Raw genomic sequence first — 17,859 nt, 5'->3', positions numbered from 1 at the left:
GCTATCCAACACTTTCCCTACTGTTGCACTCTCTGGAGTTGGAATAGTAATTTTTAATCCTACGCTATCCAACACTTTCCCTACTGTTGCACTCTCTGGAGTTGGAATAGTAATTGTTACCCTGACCCTATCCAACACTTTCCCTACTGTTGCACTCTCTGGAGTTGGAATAGTAATTTTTAATCCTACGCTATCCAACACTTTCCCTACTGTTGCACTCTCTGGAGTTGGAATAGTAATTGTTACCCTGACGCTATCCAACACTTTCCCTACTGTTGCAGTCTCTGGAGTTGGAATAGTAATTTTTAATCCTACGCTATCCAACACTTTCCCTACTGTTGCACTCTCTGGAGTTGGAATAGTAATTGTTACCCTGACGCTATCCAACACTTTCCCTACTGTTGCACTCTCTGGAGTGGGAATAGTAATTTTTTACCCCTACGCTATCCAAAACTTTCCCTACTGTTGCACTCTCTGGAGTAGGAATAGTAATAGTTACCCCTACGCTATCCAACACTTTCCCTACTGTTGCACTCTCTGGAGTGGGAATAGTAATTGTTACTGCTATGCTATCCAACACTTTCCCTACTGTCGCACTCTCTGGAGCGGGAATAGTAATTTTTACTCATACGCTATGTAAAATGTATTTAGCTTTTTTATTAGTATTATGTTGTTATTAATTGTTATTTATGTGAATATTTAATGTAAATAAATGTATTAGAAATTTATTACATTTTTATTTGTTTTTAAGTTATGACAATAATTAATTTAGAGTTATTATTAATGAAAAATATATTATGTATTATATATTTATTAACATTAATTTGTATTACATTATGTATTAATTTTAAATATTATAGTGCATTTTTAAATATGTTTATTACATTTATAAGTATTATTTTGTTAATATTACATTTTTATTATATTTAAAAAAAACGATATTTTACAAAAAACAATATTTTTGTCATTCTATATTTTATTTTTGATATTTTTGATATTTTTGTACTTACCTTGTTAGGGATAGGATTCCTATATTTTTGACTTCGATATTTTTGTTCTGATATTTTTGTATATCGATATTTTTGTTTTCGATATTTTGTCAGACATTCGCTCAGCAATGCCAGCACTTCCAGAAATCTGGAACATTTTATGTCACTACTAGAGGTGCTGGCCTGTACCATCAGGCCAGAAGAAGTCGATGGCGACTATTTCCCATACGTGTATTGGTAATGTGGACATTTGCAGTGGCTCCGGTGCTGCATTCTTGCTCAGTGTTCAGCAGTTATTGCACTAAAACACAATCCTCCCTGTGCACTAATACACACTCCTCCCTGTGAGGGCATCTAGAAACCACACTTTCTGGCACAACAAATGTTATGTTGCTACTTTCCCTCCATGATCTTCGTGGGCTGGTTCCACTATCTAATCTTTAAGTGCATTATGAATGGCGAGGCAAGGAACTTGGACAGTTCTGTCTGTGTGTGCCTGCAGTGTTCGTCTAACAACCAACTGTGTGTGTGTTGTTTCTGGGAGTGTTCTCTAGCCTCCACTGATTATCCATACACTTCGAGGCTGGTGGGATTGTTGGATCAGTGATCGAGGCCTGTATTAGCATGTTGTGCTGATGACACAGGGCTTGGCTTGTTTGACTACATGTCTCAGGGATCCTTCTGCAACTGAGGGCCTGATTTTGACATTTTCCATAGGGAAACTGGACATGAAATCTCTTATGTCTGTGAATAATATAACTTGTAATGCTGCATCATTTTGTTTGGGGGCCATTGTTGGTTTAGACTATCCAAAGATTGAAAGAAGAGCGTGATGATTCGTAACAAAAGTAAATGCATTCCCAGAAAGGAAAAGATGAAAATGCACACTTGCCCAGACAATCGCTGGGTTTTTTCTCCCAGCTTGAGAATAGCTCTGTTCAGGCTTGTTGAGACTATAACTGGCATGGGCTATGGTTTAGTGTGGCACTTTGGAGTCCACTTTTCTTTGCATTACAATGGCTTCCAGGCCTGTGTGAGGAAAGATTCCAGTAGACCCAGTTCTCCACATATTTGAACCTGGTGCAAATAAAATCAAACGCGAACAGCCTGTCTTGTGACCAGTTGAAGTATGCACTGTTTTTATGAGATCTGTTATAGTTGCCCTATCATTGTAAAATGTTAGTAGTAACTCCCTAGGCTCAGGTAGGATCTGAGAGCTGAAATTTTTTTAGGCACCAATATAATATTATGTTCTGTGAAGCCTTTAACTGTCCCTCTAACTCAAACCAGATCAGCCTCCACTGACATCACAGACACAGGTCTGTCCGCCGCTGTCATGTGCCATTTCATGTTACTACACCAGGGCGCGGGGACCAAAGGTCATAGGTCAACAGTGGTGATAATTGTTTCTCACAACATTCGTGTCACTTGTTCGCCCTTCACTTAGACGCAGAAAAGTGACATACATCTATGTGACAATACAGTGCAACGGATGCTGGAAGAAAACAAGGAGGAGGGTAACCTGCAATGATGACTTTAGAGCCACCTGCCTGGTGAGTGTGTCAGGGGTGGGTGTTGTCTTAACAAACTCCTGCTCCTTGATTAAATCATCTTAGTGGGTCACCTTAGTTAGAAGTCCTGGAGGTTAGGTGTTGTCATGGATTTATACTTTGGCCCAGAGATCTCATCTGGAATCCACAATGCACAGCTCTTTATTTCTGTAGAGATGTTGGGAATCCTGTTAGTAAACAACAACACAAAAGCCAGTACTGCGACTTCGATTTGAAGAACGACTTGAGTTTCCATGCGCAAAGAGGTAAACTAAGTGCGAGTTTGGACAAATTGTCAGAATAAATCACTTTTATTTTTCATGGAAGTTTTCAGAATAATTTGTTGGTTAAAGTTCACCAAAAGTTCAAAACAAATATCAAGGGCGTACAATACAAAATACAATCTTCGTAAAAATGACATTTTCATAAAAGTACACATTAGTGGGGAAATAACATTCAGACGTGGTTGATCAACATTCACATTCAAATCTCACACTCTCACACATACCATACATACACAAATCAATATTTACAATTTTGAATGTCACAAAGTAAATTTTTGAAAGAACACCAAAGAGACGTATTTGGTTGGATCACTAATTCTTTGCCAAATCAAAATAAGCTATTTAGAAAATTGCATTATTATGGTGTCGATAGGCGGTCTATGCGTTTCGAGCCCCTAGCAGGTGGGGGGGTTCTCATCAGGACCTCATAACTTTGGTTGAGTGTGTAGGAAGGTACCTCCTGACTATGGTTGCCCCCAACTTTTTGCCCTGTGTTTTAGCTGGTTTTCGATATAGTCGACCTGGGGCCCTGCCAATCAGGACCCCAGGCCTACTGCTCTCTCTGTAAAATGGATTCCATGTACCTTAGGTGCATTTCCAATTGGTACTGGGCCACCTTATCAGACCCTGTAACTCAGGGCATAGGTGTACCCAGGGCTGCCAGGGGCTGCAGCATGTATTATGCCACCCCTGGCTGGCCTCCTAAATTTGACACAACTGGCTGCATGACAGCTGGGGCAAAGTCGTGTAATCACCCTTTGCTGTAGGTGTAGTATACCTATACCTAACCCTAAAATGGACACACAGGTTCCTATCAGTCACTCCTATGGCAGGCCTTGACAATCCTGAAGGCAGAGTGCTTGGAATCGTGTGAGGTGGTGCTCTGGCATGAGCTGAGCCTGTCTGCAGCTTGCGGAACCAAGTCCTAATAGCTGTTCCATGATAACGCATACCATATACTCTTAAGTGCATTATAATCCTCGCGGTTAAATGCCAACTTTGGTATTGCTTTATCAAAACATGTCGAGTAAGGTGTCATACGAATTGGAATACTAACCCCTCGCCAATTCTGGCGACGGGGTTAGCATTCCACCCTTCTAGAGGGACACGACATGTATGTAACTGTGAACCCCGGTTAAAGTTAACTGAAGCCTCAGCTCCACAAAATGGATGCTGCCACCACAGACACGAGTCTGACCTCCTGCTGCTGGGAGTCCTTCCAGCGAGGGAGGCCTGGACAAAGGGTTTCCTGTCCGGGGCGGTGCTAGCACCGTCCCAGACATGGTTTTGTGTATCCTGGGTAGGCAGGGCTTTTCAGGAAGGTGACTGCTGAGTGGCACCCCGGTGCTCACTACGCATAGGCCGGTCAGAACCAGTTCCAGGGGCACACCAGCCCCTGGCCTGGGGAAAGTCCGGCATGGCAGAGGGGTATAACCAGCCCCTTCCTGGTCCCACCCATAGGCAGGACCTAGTCACCGGGTCAGCCCCCTTTTTTAGTATAAAGATGGGAGCGGGCCCCCTGTTCAAATTAGATCATCTTTGGAATCAAGACACGACTTTCTGCGAAAGGACATCAAGATTTCTTCTTCAAGATTCTCCCTTGTGGCTAAGGAGTAGTCACCCTGCATCCGCAGGCACCATCCTAAGAACACTGCGGTCTGCTGCAAGTCCTTCTTCACGAACCCGACGACCCAGCTCGACGAGACCCGGCTTCCCTGGCACCTCTGACCTCTACTCACCTCTACAGCTAAGCTGAGAACCGTGAGTGCGACGAGACCTCGAGGGACCGACGATCGCCAAGACTGCACGACTTCTGCATAACAAGTCCACCGAGTCTTCCACTGGTGAGTGCTTTGGGGTCCGAGAAGCCCCAACCCTGCGCAGCTTCAGCACCCAAGATCAGCCTCCCTGCATCTCCACGATCTGCGTGGGGCCCTTCTGCTGTTTGCTGTGCACCGCGTTGTTTGGCTACTAGCCGGCTGGCTTGTGGCCTTCTGAACGACGCCCGACGACATCACTGCTGCTAGTCTGGTTGCTCCAGACTGGCCCTTGCTTCCTTCCTTAAGAGAAGCACCCCGGACCCTCCTGGTCCACTCCAGACGCCATTTTAGGTCCACCGCGTGGGCTTGATTTTGCCAAGGCTTTGTTGCCCAATCCTGGGTCCAGCGACGCCGACAGCTTCTATCTCTGTGGGACAGCTCGATCCTCCATCCTGGTCGCCGACAACGCCTCCTGGTCCGTGAGATCTCCGAGCACAGCGTCACCCACTCGCCTAGTCGAGGTGGCTACCATCCGGTGCCCTCCTGGTGCCCACTGACTACTGGCTAGTAGTCTCGAACTTGGTCCCCTCTGCTTTCAGGTGTCATCTTCCATCGATCCAGGCTTGGATCCACCGAACTTCCTTCACTGGTCGCCTGCCAGCAACTTCTTTCTTCCAGGCTCCTGGTCCGTCAACGAGGATTCCCGACGTCCTTTGAGTCCTATGCAGCTGCAGCCCCTGGGCTAGGTAACTTCGGCATTTTGGTGCCCCAGCATAGCCTCAGTATCCAAGGGTCAGAATCCACTTTCGTTTTCCTCCTACCAGGTCGGGTTCGCCCGAGAACACTAACTTTGCAATTCCTAGCTACCATACACTTTGTCCCGCATCTCGCGTGAGAGTGCACACACTGCACCCGAGTCCCCTTGGTCTCCTAGAAGTAATCTAACGATTCTATAGTTAAGTCCTAGCGATTCCAAAGGCTATTAGTACTGTAATTACCTGCTAGTAATTTCGCATTCCACTTTTCAAGTATATGGTTTTCCGTGCCCCTCGGGCATTTGTATATACTGTGCTAACTTAAGTATTTTTGTAAGAGTTTTGGTTTGTGCTTGGTACCCTGTCCTCATAAAGAGTACAGGGCTGTTGTGATTCTTAATAAATAACTGTTTATTTTCATAACACTTGTGTGGTGTCCTTTCACTTGGTGTTCAAGGGGTATATGTGGTATAACAGCTGGCTTAACACGCCCTCTCGAGTCTTTAGCCTTAGACTGCTCGTATCCACGCTACTAGGATAGCTGGTCTATAAGGTTGACTTACAATCAATCATCAATAAGGGTTGCTGGACTGATACATAGTGTTCACTAGAATAGTGAGCACTGCATATCAGGCCACCTTCTCACATTGGTGAGCAGCGGTTGGGATTTGAGCTTGCTGTTGTTTTACCACACGTATCCTAAGAATATCTTGTTGAAAGATCACATAAGTACTGTTAGTACATATAACTAAGCTTAGAATACTCTGAGTTCTACTGAACCAGCTGTTGCAGCTCCTCAAGGCTTAGCACACCTTGGCTGCAACTTTTAGCAAGGGATCAGTAGGTAAACACATAGTGTAGGTAGGTGCATCACTTACACCACACTAGAATCAGCATGTCAGACAAAGGAGGAAACTCTGAGTATCCCCTTGTGTCAGTGGACCCTCCACAGGTCCTTACTTCAAAATATGCTGCTCTTAGCTTCCATGAGATGAGACAAGTGTGTACCCTCAGGAAGCTAAAACAGGGGTCTAACCCCACCACCTCCTTTCTGATTGGTCTCTTAGAGGCTTATGATGCCAGTAGGGCTGGTAACCCAGACCCTTCTAATCCAGAGGGGAGTTTGCCCTCCTTACAGGGACCCTTTGATAGCCAGGACCATCCCCTCCAGGAAGCAGATGATGCTGAGGATGAGGATGAGGACCAGTTGTCAGGGGATGAGGCAGATAAGGGACAGGTAGAAGTCAATAGACTAACCAGGTCCAACTTAAGCAGACATGAGCTTGGTACTAGGGGACTCCTGGGCCCACTCTCAGGTCAGCTTAACATTGGGAATGGACGAGTTAGGTCTCTATCAAGAGGCTCTAACAGATCCCTTCGAACCAATGGCTCTCTCAACTCTTCTCACAGAGGGATGTCTTCCCCTAAGAGGAGAGTGTATGAAGCTGAAGAAAGGGCAATCAAACTGAGGATTGAAAGGGAAGAACTTGCCCTGGCCAAAGAGAGACTTGCCCTTGCTAGAGAGCAAGAATTATGTGGGCTACAGCCCACTGGTGGCAGCAATAAACCTAGCAATAGGGAAAGGAGTTTTGATACAAAGCACCTGAATAAGATAGTGCCCCCCTTTAAAGAAGGGGATGACATCCACAAATGGATTACTGCTTTGGAGAGAGCCTGCACTGTGCAGGGTGTTCCCCAAAGTCAGTGGGCAGCTATCTTGTGGCTCTCCTTTGATGGTAAAGGTAGAGATAAGCTCCTCACCACAAGGGTGGAGGATGCTAACAATTACCAAATCTTGAAGAATACACTGGTTGATGGGTTTGGTTTAACCACTGAACAATACAGGATGCTGTTCAGAGACACCCAGAAAACTCAGTCTCAAGATTGGACTGACTTTGTTGATTGTGCCACTAAGGCTTTTGAAGGCTGGCTACTGGGTAGTAAGGTTACTAATTTTAAAGGATTGTATAATCTAATTATGAGGGAGCAAATCTTAAATAATTGTCAGAACCAGTTATTACATCAGCACCTGGTAGACTCTGATCTGACCTCTCCACAGGAATTGGGTAAGAGGGCAGACAAATGGGTCAGAACCAGGGTCAGGCCTAAAAACCAGGGTGGTGACCAGAAAAAGGAATCAACCAAGCCTCAAGAGAAGGGTGGGGATAAATCCACAGAGAAGACTTCCCAAGGGCCCCAAAACTCCAACAAGGGTGGTGGGTCCCAGAACACTCCTTCAGAACAGAAGAAACCTTATTGCCATACCTGTAAACAGGTGGGTCATTACAAAAGTGATGCCAGTTGCCCTAAAAATGGTAATAAGGGAAATATACCCCCAGGTAATACTCCTAAACCTCCTGTTACCACCAGTGGTAATCCCCCAGGTGGTGGGAGTGCCCCCAAGAATGTGGTGGGCATTACTTTGGGCAATCAGGAGGACTATGGCCTAGCCAGGTCCCCTGACCACACTCTTGTCTGTGAGACTGGCATGGGGTTTGCCAACTTCACTACTGGACCCCACATTTTGGGAAAGTATAGACAAGAGGTCCTAGTGAATGGTCAGAAAGGTGAGGCATTCAGAGACACAGGGGCCAGCATCACCATGGTGATTGACCATCTGGTCCCCTCTGCTCAACTGACCCCTGGTTTTACTTATCAGGTGACAGACATTCATGGAGTGAAGAGAAGGCATCCCATGGCAGTAGTCAAGCTCAGCTGGGGTAATGTCACAGGGCCCATGAGAGTGGCAGTGACAGATAACCTACCTGTAGATTGCTTACTGGGGAATGACCTGGAACTCTCAGCATGGGCTGAGGTGGAGCAAGAAACTCACTCCAGAATGATAGGCCTATCCAGACAGGTTAGTGGGGCAGTAATAGCTACAGCCCCAGTCCAAGCACCATTCCTCCCTGAAAAGGTTGGAAGGGCAGTGGTAGCCACTGCCCAGGCTCAGACAGACTTTCCAGAACAGGATAGGAGGGCTGTGACAGTCACAGCCCAAACACAAACTGAGTGCCCTCCTGAAAAGGTTGGCAAGGTTGAAATGGTCTCAGCCTCTACTCAAACAGATAGTGAGGTTGTGAAGCCTGAAACAATGGATCACTCCACTCAAACAGAGAGCATTGAGGAGGAAGAAGAGTCTTCCCCCTCCCAGACACTAGGTGAGAGCCAGCCTCCTCAGGGAACTGACTCTACCCCTGTTGAAGGAACTGCCCCAGAGGTAGTCAGGCCTAGCCTGACAGAACCTCTGATGTCAGTGGACCCTTCCCAGGTGGGACCCAGTCTGGAGCAGGTAACCTGCACCTCTCTACCCTGCCTCAGTCAGCCCAGGGCTGAAGAGATCAGGGAGGCCAGTGGTGGACCCCAAAGGGCCCCCTGTCCAAAAGAACCCCTTAATCAGCAGATTAGGATCACTGAAGCTGGTAAACCTAGCCAAGTGAAAATAGAACAGACTCCTGAGGGATCCCCCTTAAAAATAGTTAGGGAACTCCCACAGCTGGACACTGTTGGGCACAGCCAAACATGGGGCCTAAAAATCCCAGACCTGACCTGTCCCTCCAGTAAGCCAAACAGAGGGACTCAGCCTCCAGCTTTAGGTAGCCAGAGGCTGACCCTGAGAGCTCAGTGCATCTCAGCTAAAGAAAGAAAGGCACACATGATGGGTGGTGATTGGAGGAAGTTGAGCCCAAAGGTAGAGGAGCCTCACTTCAGTGCTCCATCCCAGCATCAGCCTTCTTCTTTCCCAAGACACACCAAAGGCAGAGATTCCCTATGGTGGAGACCCTCAGATACCCTTAGGGTGAGGGGTTGCCTAGTGGACCATGACACAGGGGGAAACCAAGCCAGAGCTGGTCCTTCCTTATATGGCCACTTAGGTAATAGAGGCTTACCTGGACAAGGATAGCCTTATCTCCTTTCGTTTGGGGGGGGGGGGGGTTGTGTAGGAAGGTACCTCCTGACTATGGTTGCCCCCAACTTTTTGCCCTGTGTTTTAGCTGGTTTTTGACATAGTCGACCTGGGGCCCTGCCAATCAGGACCCCAGGCCTACTGCTCTCTCTGTAAAATGGATTCCATGTACCTTAGGTGCATTTCCAATTGGTACTGGGCCACCTTATCAGACCCTGTAACTCAGGGCACAGGTGTACCCAGGGCTGCCAGGGGCTGCAGCATGTATTATGCCACCCCTGGCTGGCCTCCTAAATTTGACACAACTGGCTGCATGACAGCTGGGGCAAAGTCGTGTAATCACCCTTTGCTGTAGGTGTAGTATACCTATACCTAACCCTAAAATGGACACACAGGTTCCTATCAGTCACTCCTATGGCAGGCCTTGACAATCCTGAAGGCAGAGTGCTTGGAATCGTGTGAGGTGGTGCTCTGGCATGAGCTGAGCCTGTCTGCAGCTTGCGGAACCAAGTCCTAATAGCTGTTCCATGATAACGCATACCATATACTCTTAAGTGCATTATAATCCTCGCGGTTAAATGCCAACTTTGGTATTGCTTTATCAAAACATGTCGAGTAAGGTGTCATACGAATTGGAATACTAACCCCTCGCCAATTCTGGTGACGGGGTTAGCATTCCACCCTTCTAGAGGGACACGACATGTATGTAACTGTGAACCCCGGTTAAAGTTAACTGAAGCCTCAGCTCCACAAAATGGATGCTGCCACCACAGACACGAGTCTGACCTCCTGCTGCTGGGAGTCCTTCCAGCGAGGGAGGCCTGGACAAAGGGTTTCCTGTCCGGGGCGGTGCTAGCACCGTCCCAGACATGGTTTTGTGTATCCTGGGTAGGCAGGGCTTTTCAGGAAGGTGACTGCTGAGTGGCACCCCGGTGCTCACTACGCATAGGCCGGTCAGAACCAGTTCCAGGGGCACACCAGCCCCTGGCCTGGGGAAAGTCCGGCATGGCAGAGGGGTGTAACCACCCCCCTCCTGGTCCCACCCATAGCAGGACCTAGTCACCGGGTCAGCCCCCTTTTTTAGTATAAAGATGGGAGCGGGCCCCCTGTTCAAATTAGATCATCTTTGGAATCAAGACACGACTTTCTGCGAAAGGACATCAAGATTTATTCTTCAAGATTCTCCCTTGTGGCTAAGGAGTAGTCACCCTGCATCCGCAGGCACCATCCTAAAAACACTGCGGTCTGCTGCAAGTCCTTCTTCACGAACCCGACGACCCAGCTCGACGAGACCCGGCTTCCCTGGCACCTCTGACCTCTACTCACCTCTACAGCTAAGCTGAGAACCGTGAGTGCGACGAGACCTCGAGGGACCGACGATCGCCAAGACTGCACGACTTCTGCATAACAAGTCCACCGAGTCTTCCACTGGTGAGTGCTTTGGGGTCCGAGAAGCCCCAACCCTGCGCAGCTCCAGCACCCAAGATCAGCCTCCCTGCATCTCCACGATCTGCGTGGGGCCCTTCTGCTGTTTGCTGTGCACCGCGTTGTTTGGCTACTAGCCGGCTGGCTTGTGGCCTTCTGAACGACGCCCGACGACATCACTGCTGCTGGTCTGGTTGCTCCAGACTGGCCCTTGCTTCCTTCCTTAAGAGAAGCACCCCGGACCCTCCTGGTCCACTCCAGACGCCATTTTAGGTCCACCGCGTGGGCTTGATTTTGCCAAGGCTTTGTTGCCCAATCCTGGGTCCAGCGACGCCGACAGCTTCTATCTCCGTGGGACAGCTCGATCCTCCATCCTGGTCGCCGACAACGCCTCCTGGTCCATGAGATCTCCGAGCACAGCGTCACCCACTCGCCTAGTCGAGGTGGCTACCATCCGGTGCCCTCCTGGTGCCCACTGACTACTGGCTAGTAGTCTCGAACTTGGTCCCCTCTGCTTTTAGGTGTCATCTTCCATCGATCCAGGCTTGGATCCACCGAACTTCCTTCACTGGTCGCCTGCCAGCAACTTCTTTCTTCCAGGCTCCTGGTCCGTCAACGAGGATTCCCGACGTCCTTTGAGTCCTATGCAGCTGCAGCCCCTGGGCTAGGTAACTTCGGCATTTCGGTGCCCCAGCATAGCCTCAGTATCCAAGGGTCAGAATCCACTTTCGTTTTCCTCCTACCAGGTCGGGTTCGCCCGAGAACACTAACTTTGCAATTCCTAGCTACCATAGACTTTGTCCCGCATCTCGCGTGAGAGTGCACACACTGCACCCGAGTCCCCTGGGTCTCCTAGAAGTAATCTAACGATTCTATAGTTAAGTCCTAGCGATTCCAAAGGCTATTAGTACTGTAATTACCTGCTAGTAATTTCGCATTCCACTTTTCAAGTATATGGTTTTCCGTGCCCCTCGGGCATTTGTATATACTGTGCTAACTTAAGTATTTTTGTAAGAGTTTTGGTTTGTGCTTGGTACCCTGTCCTCATAAAGAGTACAGGGCTTATGTGATTCTTAATAAATAACTGTTTATTTTCATAACACTTGTGTGGTGTCCTTTCACTTGGTGTTCAAGGGGTATATGTGGTATAACAGCTGGCTTAACACACCCTCTCGAGTCTTTAGCCTTAGACTGCTCGTATCCACGCTACTAGGATAGCTGGTCTATAAGGTTGACTTACAACCAATCATCAATAAGGGTTGCTGGACTGATACATAGTGTTCACTAGAATAGTGAGCACTGCATATCAGGCCACCTTCTCACAGAGTGTGCACTACTAAGAAAGGAACAGGGTGTTGACACACTGATTTCTTTGGATGTGTTGGTTAAGAATTTGTTAGGATCGTGTTTTGAAATAGAAGTCGCAGTACTGGCTTTTGTGTTGTTGTTTAGTGATAAAGAGGCTTGGCCTTACTGTGGGAAGCCCACACCCAGTGTTGTTTTCTCAGGGAATCCTGTTAGAGCAACCACTGGGACAGGGAGATGCATGGATCAAAGTGTGCACAGAAGGCAACGGCGCTATCTAGAAGGGCCTGTCACATGGCCCATTATTCATCATTCAAGCTAAGGGGGGCCTCGCCTGCTCATTTCTACAGATTAGCCCATCTGTAATCTTGAACATTAGGAAAGCGAATTAAGCACAGCACACTGGGCTTTACCCTCCTTGGGAGGGTCTGGATAATACCAAGGGGCCAAACCCTTGAAAGCATGCCACCACTGTAGGGATCAGTTTTAACACCTTGTTACCTAAAACAGTAACAAGACTCAATTAGCTTTATGTACTATTCCCATTCGCCAAACAAGGATGTGCAATTTGCAAAGCAACTGGTTGGTGAATGCGATTTGTAGAGCACTTATGCACTTATATATCACAACAAAAAGAGCACACGCACGGGGGAGTGCGGGTGGAGAGGAATGACCTCTGTAATGAATACTAATTAGGGAGGTCACAGTTTGCAACGCTTTGGGCCAGATGTACAACCATTCCGTTTTGCAGGTCGCAAATTGCGTTTTTTTGTAACTTCCAATTTACGACTCGCATAACTGAATGTACTAATGTGTCTGAGACACATTTACGATTCCCAATGGGGCCACAAATGACCAGCCTCACCAATATTCATGAGGCAGGTCGCACTTTGCGAGCCATTGGGAATGGGCACCAATCACAGGGATGGTGGCCTGCTGGGGACATCAGACCACCATGTCTGTGTCCGCTTTTTAAATAAGGAAACTTTTTTTTTCAGATGCTGCTCATTTTCATTAAAGGAAAATGGGATGCGTTTTCATTTTCTACGTACGTGGGACCACTGCATGCTCTTAAAAAATATTTTCGCTGCTAAACACAAAGGAGAAGAGGTCCCCTAGGGACCTCTTCCCATTTGCGACTGGCTTACCATCAATTTGAACTTTTTGCGACCTTGTTTCCTGTCGCAAAGCAATCGTACATCACCCTGCGCCTTTCTATTAGGAAGGGACGCCCCTTCCTAATTACAACCCTTTTTAACGGTTGCAAATGGCCCGATTTTCCGCCTGCGCCCGCTAAAAGCGGTCATACATCTGGCTCTCTGTGATTCCCTACAAATGCAGAGGTGGCCTTCAAGGCACAGCAGACTTCCACCACTGCATTTACATTCCCAAAGGCTCCGCAAGTACACAAGAAACTCCTTTATTCGGCTTGAGTTGGGACTTGTACTACAAAAATACGAATGCAGGAGGACCTTGGCTAAATTTTGGTTCAAGACGGCAAAAAGCTCAGAAAGGATCCCTTAACCCCTTCGCTTCTAGGCCTTTTCCCCTCCTGTGCTAAACATTTTTTGGGCGATTTGGGGTAGTGCGCGCTTAGGCCCCTGTAACTTTTTGACCACATAAGGTATCCATGCCAAATTTGCGTCCTTTTCTTCCAACATCATGTGGATTCTAAAGGTGCCCAGGGTTTGTGGATTTCCTTGGAGGGGTCCCAGAAATTAAGCAAAATACAGTAAAATTTTAGATTTTTTCAAAAAAATGTGACAAACATGCTGCAAATGAAAGCCTCTAGGGCTTTCCCTGCAAATGTTATCAAAAAAGGGTTTGTAGGGCTGAAATCTCCATTTTCTCAGCTTTTAGGGAATGACAGTCTTTTGTCAGAGAACCAACATTTTTTGCACAGTTTTGGCATTTCTCTGGGACATAGCCTATTTTTGCTATTTTTAGAGCTTTTAACCTCCTTCCAGGTAATGGTAGAAATGAGTTTGAAAGCAATAATGGATCCTGGAAAGCTATACATTCTCGTAAAGTAGACACAATTCTGAATTCAGAAAGGGGTCATTTGTCTAAATCCATGAAGGTTTCTTTATAGAAACTAACAGTTAAATATAGGAACAATTGAAAATTAGTTTAAAAAAACAGCCTTTTGTCTCAACGTTTTCACCTGTAACTTCTTGTAATTTTGACAGCTCTTTGAAAGCAATATACCGCTACAACCGTTTGACGTTCCTGGTTGTGTGGATATATAGGACTTGAGGTTTCACTGAGACCCTGACGAACGCAGAGCAAAAAACTGAGCAGCAACTTGCAATGGTATTTTATTATTTATCGGGTATAGAGCACTTATTCTTGGAAAATGTATACATGGAAAAATCGGTAGGAAAGACACCTATGTATTTATGAATTGGGTACAGGTTATAGAGTTTAGAAACAGTATATATTTGCAACTTTTCAAAATTGGGAATACTCATACTAGCATGAGAATTATTGGTCATTTTTCAAAATGATTTTTTTTTTACACAATGTCCTTCATTGTGAAGAGAGAAATGCATGAAAACTCAATAGGTAATAACAGTTGATTTACAAATCTGAATTACCCTAAGTCTCCCGATAAAAACAGTACCTAACTTGTGTGGGTCGGCCTTGTGCCTGCGACAGGAAACGGCGCAAAACGCAACGTGGTCACACCTCAAGTTTGCAGTTAAAAATTGACCCATTTATGGCAAAGTGCCTAGCTGTAGGTTTTGCACCATAGCTCTGCCGGCACCTAGGGAAACGTAGCAAACCTATACATTTTTTAAAACTATACACACAGGGAAATTCAGGATGGGGTGACTAAACTGCCTCCCACCAGGGTCTGTTACCCAGAATCCCTTGCAAAGCTAAATAATTGACCAAAACAATGCATTTTCCTCACATTTCTGTGGTGGAAAGTTCTGAAATCTGCGTGGATCAACAAATTTCCACCCACCCAGCGTTCCCCAGGTCTCCCGAAAAAAAAGGTACCTCACTTGCCTGGGTCTGCCTAGTGCCTGCGACAGGAAACAGCGCAAAACGCAACGTGGTTGCACCTCAATTTTGCAGTGAAAACTGGCACTTTTTTGGCAAAGAGCCTACCTTTTATTTTTGAACCCTAGCTCTGCCGGCACCTAGGGAAACCTAGCAAACCTATACATTTTTAAAAACTAGACACCCAGGAGAATTCAGGATGGGGTGACTCGACTGCCTCCCACCAGTTTCTGTTACCCAGAATCCCTTGTAAAGCTAAACAAATTGCCAAAAAAAGCATTTTCCTCACATTTCTGTCGTGGAAAGTTCAGGAATCTGCGTGGATCAACAAATTTCCACCCACCCAGCGTTTCCTCAGGTCTCCTGAAAAAAATGGTACCTCACTTGCCTGGGTCTGCCTATGCCTGTGACAGAAAATAGCGCAAAACGCAACGTGGTTGCACCTCAATTTCGCAGTGAAAACTTGCCCTTTATTGCCAAAGAGCCTACCTTTCGTTTTTGAACCCTAGCTCTGCCGGCACCTAGGGAAACCTAGCAAACCTATACATTTTTGAAAACTAGACACCCAGGGAAATTCAGGATGGGGTGACTCAACTGCCTCCTACCAGGTTCTGTTACCCAGAATCCCTTGCAAATTGAAAAAATTGACAAAAAAACGCATTTTCCTCACATTTCTGTGGTAAAAAGTTCTGGAATATGCGTGGATCAACAAATTTCTACCCACCCAGCATTCCCCCAGGTCTCTCAAAACAAATGGTACCTCACTTGCCTGGGTCTGCTTAGTGCCTGCGACAGGAAACAGCGCAAAACGCAACATGGTCGCACCTCAATTTCGCAGTGAAAACTTGCCCTTTTTTTGCCACAGAACCTACCTTTCGTTTTTGAACCCTAGCTCTGCCGGCACCTAGGGAAACCTAAAAAAACTATATATTTTTAAAAAACTAGACACCCACAGGAATTCAGGATGGGTGACTTCACTGCCTCCCACCAGGTTCTGTTACCCAGAATCCTTTGCAAAGCTAAAAAATTGACAAAAAAACGTATTTTCCTTACATTTCTGTGGTGGAAAGTTCTGGAATCTGCGTGGATCAACAAATTTCCTCACACCCAGCGTACCCCCAGGTTTCCCGAAAAAAATGGTACCTCACTTGCCTGGGTCTGCCTAGTGCCTGGGACAGGAAACAGCGCAAAACGCAACGCAGTCGCACCTCAATTTCGCAGTGAAAACTTGCCCTTTTTTTGCCACAGAACCTACCTTTCGTTTTTTAACCCTAGCTCTGCCGGCATCTAGGGAAACCTAAAAAAACTATATATTTTTTAAAACTAGACACCCACGGGAATTCAGGATGGGTGACTTCACTGCCTCCCACCAGGTTCTGTTACCCAGAATCCCTTGCAAAGCTAAAAAATTGACAAAAAAAACGCATTTTCCTTACATTTCTGTGGTGGAAAGTTCTGGAATCTGCGTGGATCAACAAATTTCCTCACACCCAGCGTTCCCCCAGGTTTCCCCAAAAAAATGGTACCTCACTTGCCTGGGTCTGCCTAGTGCCTGCGACAGGAAATAGCGCAAAACGCAACGCAGTCGCACCTCAATTTTGCAGTGAAAACTTGCCTTTTTTTATCAAAGAGCCTACCTTTCGTATTTGAACCCTAGCTCTGCTGGCACCTAGGGAAACCTGGCAAACCTATACATTTTTTTAAACTAGACACCCAGAGGAATTCTGGATGGGGTAACTTGACTGCCTCCTACCAGGTTCTGTTACCCAGAATCCCTTGCAAAGCTAAAACATTGACAAATAAAATGCATTTTCCTCACATTTCTGTGGTGGAAAGTTCGGGAATCTGCGTGGATCAACAAATTTCCACCCACCCAGCTTTTCCCCAGGTCTCCCGAAAAAAATGGTACCTCACTTGTGTGGGTAGGCATAGTGCTGGAACAGGAAAAGTCCCAAATTGTACGGTGGAGACTTAGAAATTACTTTTAGCAAAACTACCTTATGTTTTGGGGGGGGGCTTGGCGGCAAACTTGGGAAACCACCAAACCCAATCCAGGAATAAAAGGAGAGTCAGGGCAGTACATACGAGACTCCTTCCGCACGCCAACAGACTCTACATCTTCTAGTCAGAAAGTCTCTTGCGGATGTGGGAGGAATGTATTCAGGAAAGTGGTGATCTTTCAATCTAGCCACATCCTCCACCACTCCAAATCTAGGAACACTAGCCTGTTCCACTAGTACAAGGATGCCTATTATAGACTCCTGAAACTTAACAAAAGGCATCTTCGACTCAGGACAAGACTTCTGGAACACAACAAAAGCATTAAAGGATGCCAAGTGGAAAAGATGCATTGCCAACTTCTTGTACCAAATGTAAGCCTTTCGAAGATCAGCATAAGGTTCCAACCTCTGATCTACTCTGTCAACACCACCCATGTACTTATTGTAATCTACAATGCACACAGGTTTGCGCACTTCAGCACCCTGACCCCAAACAGGCACAGGTACAGTGCTTTCATCATGGATAGTAGTCAGCATGTACACATCTCTCCTGTCTGAAAACTTCACAGCTAGAAGCTCCCCACATCGCAATGCACTAGACTGTCCCCGCACAAGCCTTTTGCAAACAAGTTCCTTTGGGAAACCTTTACGGTTACTGCGCATTGTGCCACAAGCAACAGTGCCCACTTTGGCCAATTCCTTGAACAACCGCACACCAGTGTAGAAGTTATCTACATATAAATGATGGCCTTTGTTAAATAATCCTCTACCTAGTTCCCACACAATTTTCTCAGTCACTCCAAAAGTGGAAGGACAACCAGGAGGGTTAATGCTGGACTCCTTACCAGTGTACACCCTGAAATTATAGACATATT

The sequence above is a fragment of the Lissotriton vulgaris genome, chromosome 3_2 (assembly GCF_964263255.1).
Source record: "Lissotriton vulgaris chromosome 3_2, aLisVul1.2, whole genome shotgun sequence".
NCBI lineage: Eukaryota > Metazoa > Chordata > Amphibia > Caudata > Salamandridae > Lissotriton > Lissotriton vulgaris.
This window is presented reverse-complemented; position numbering follows the sequence as displayed.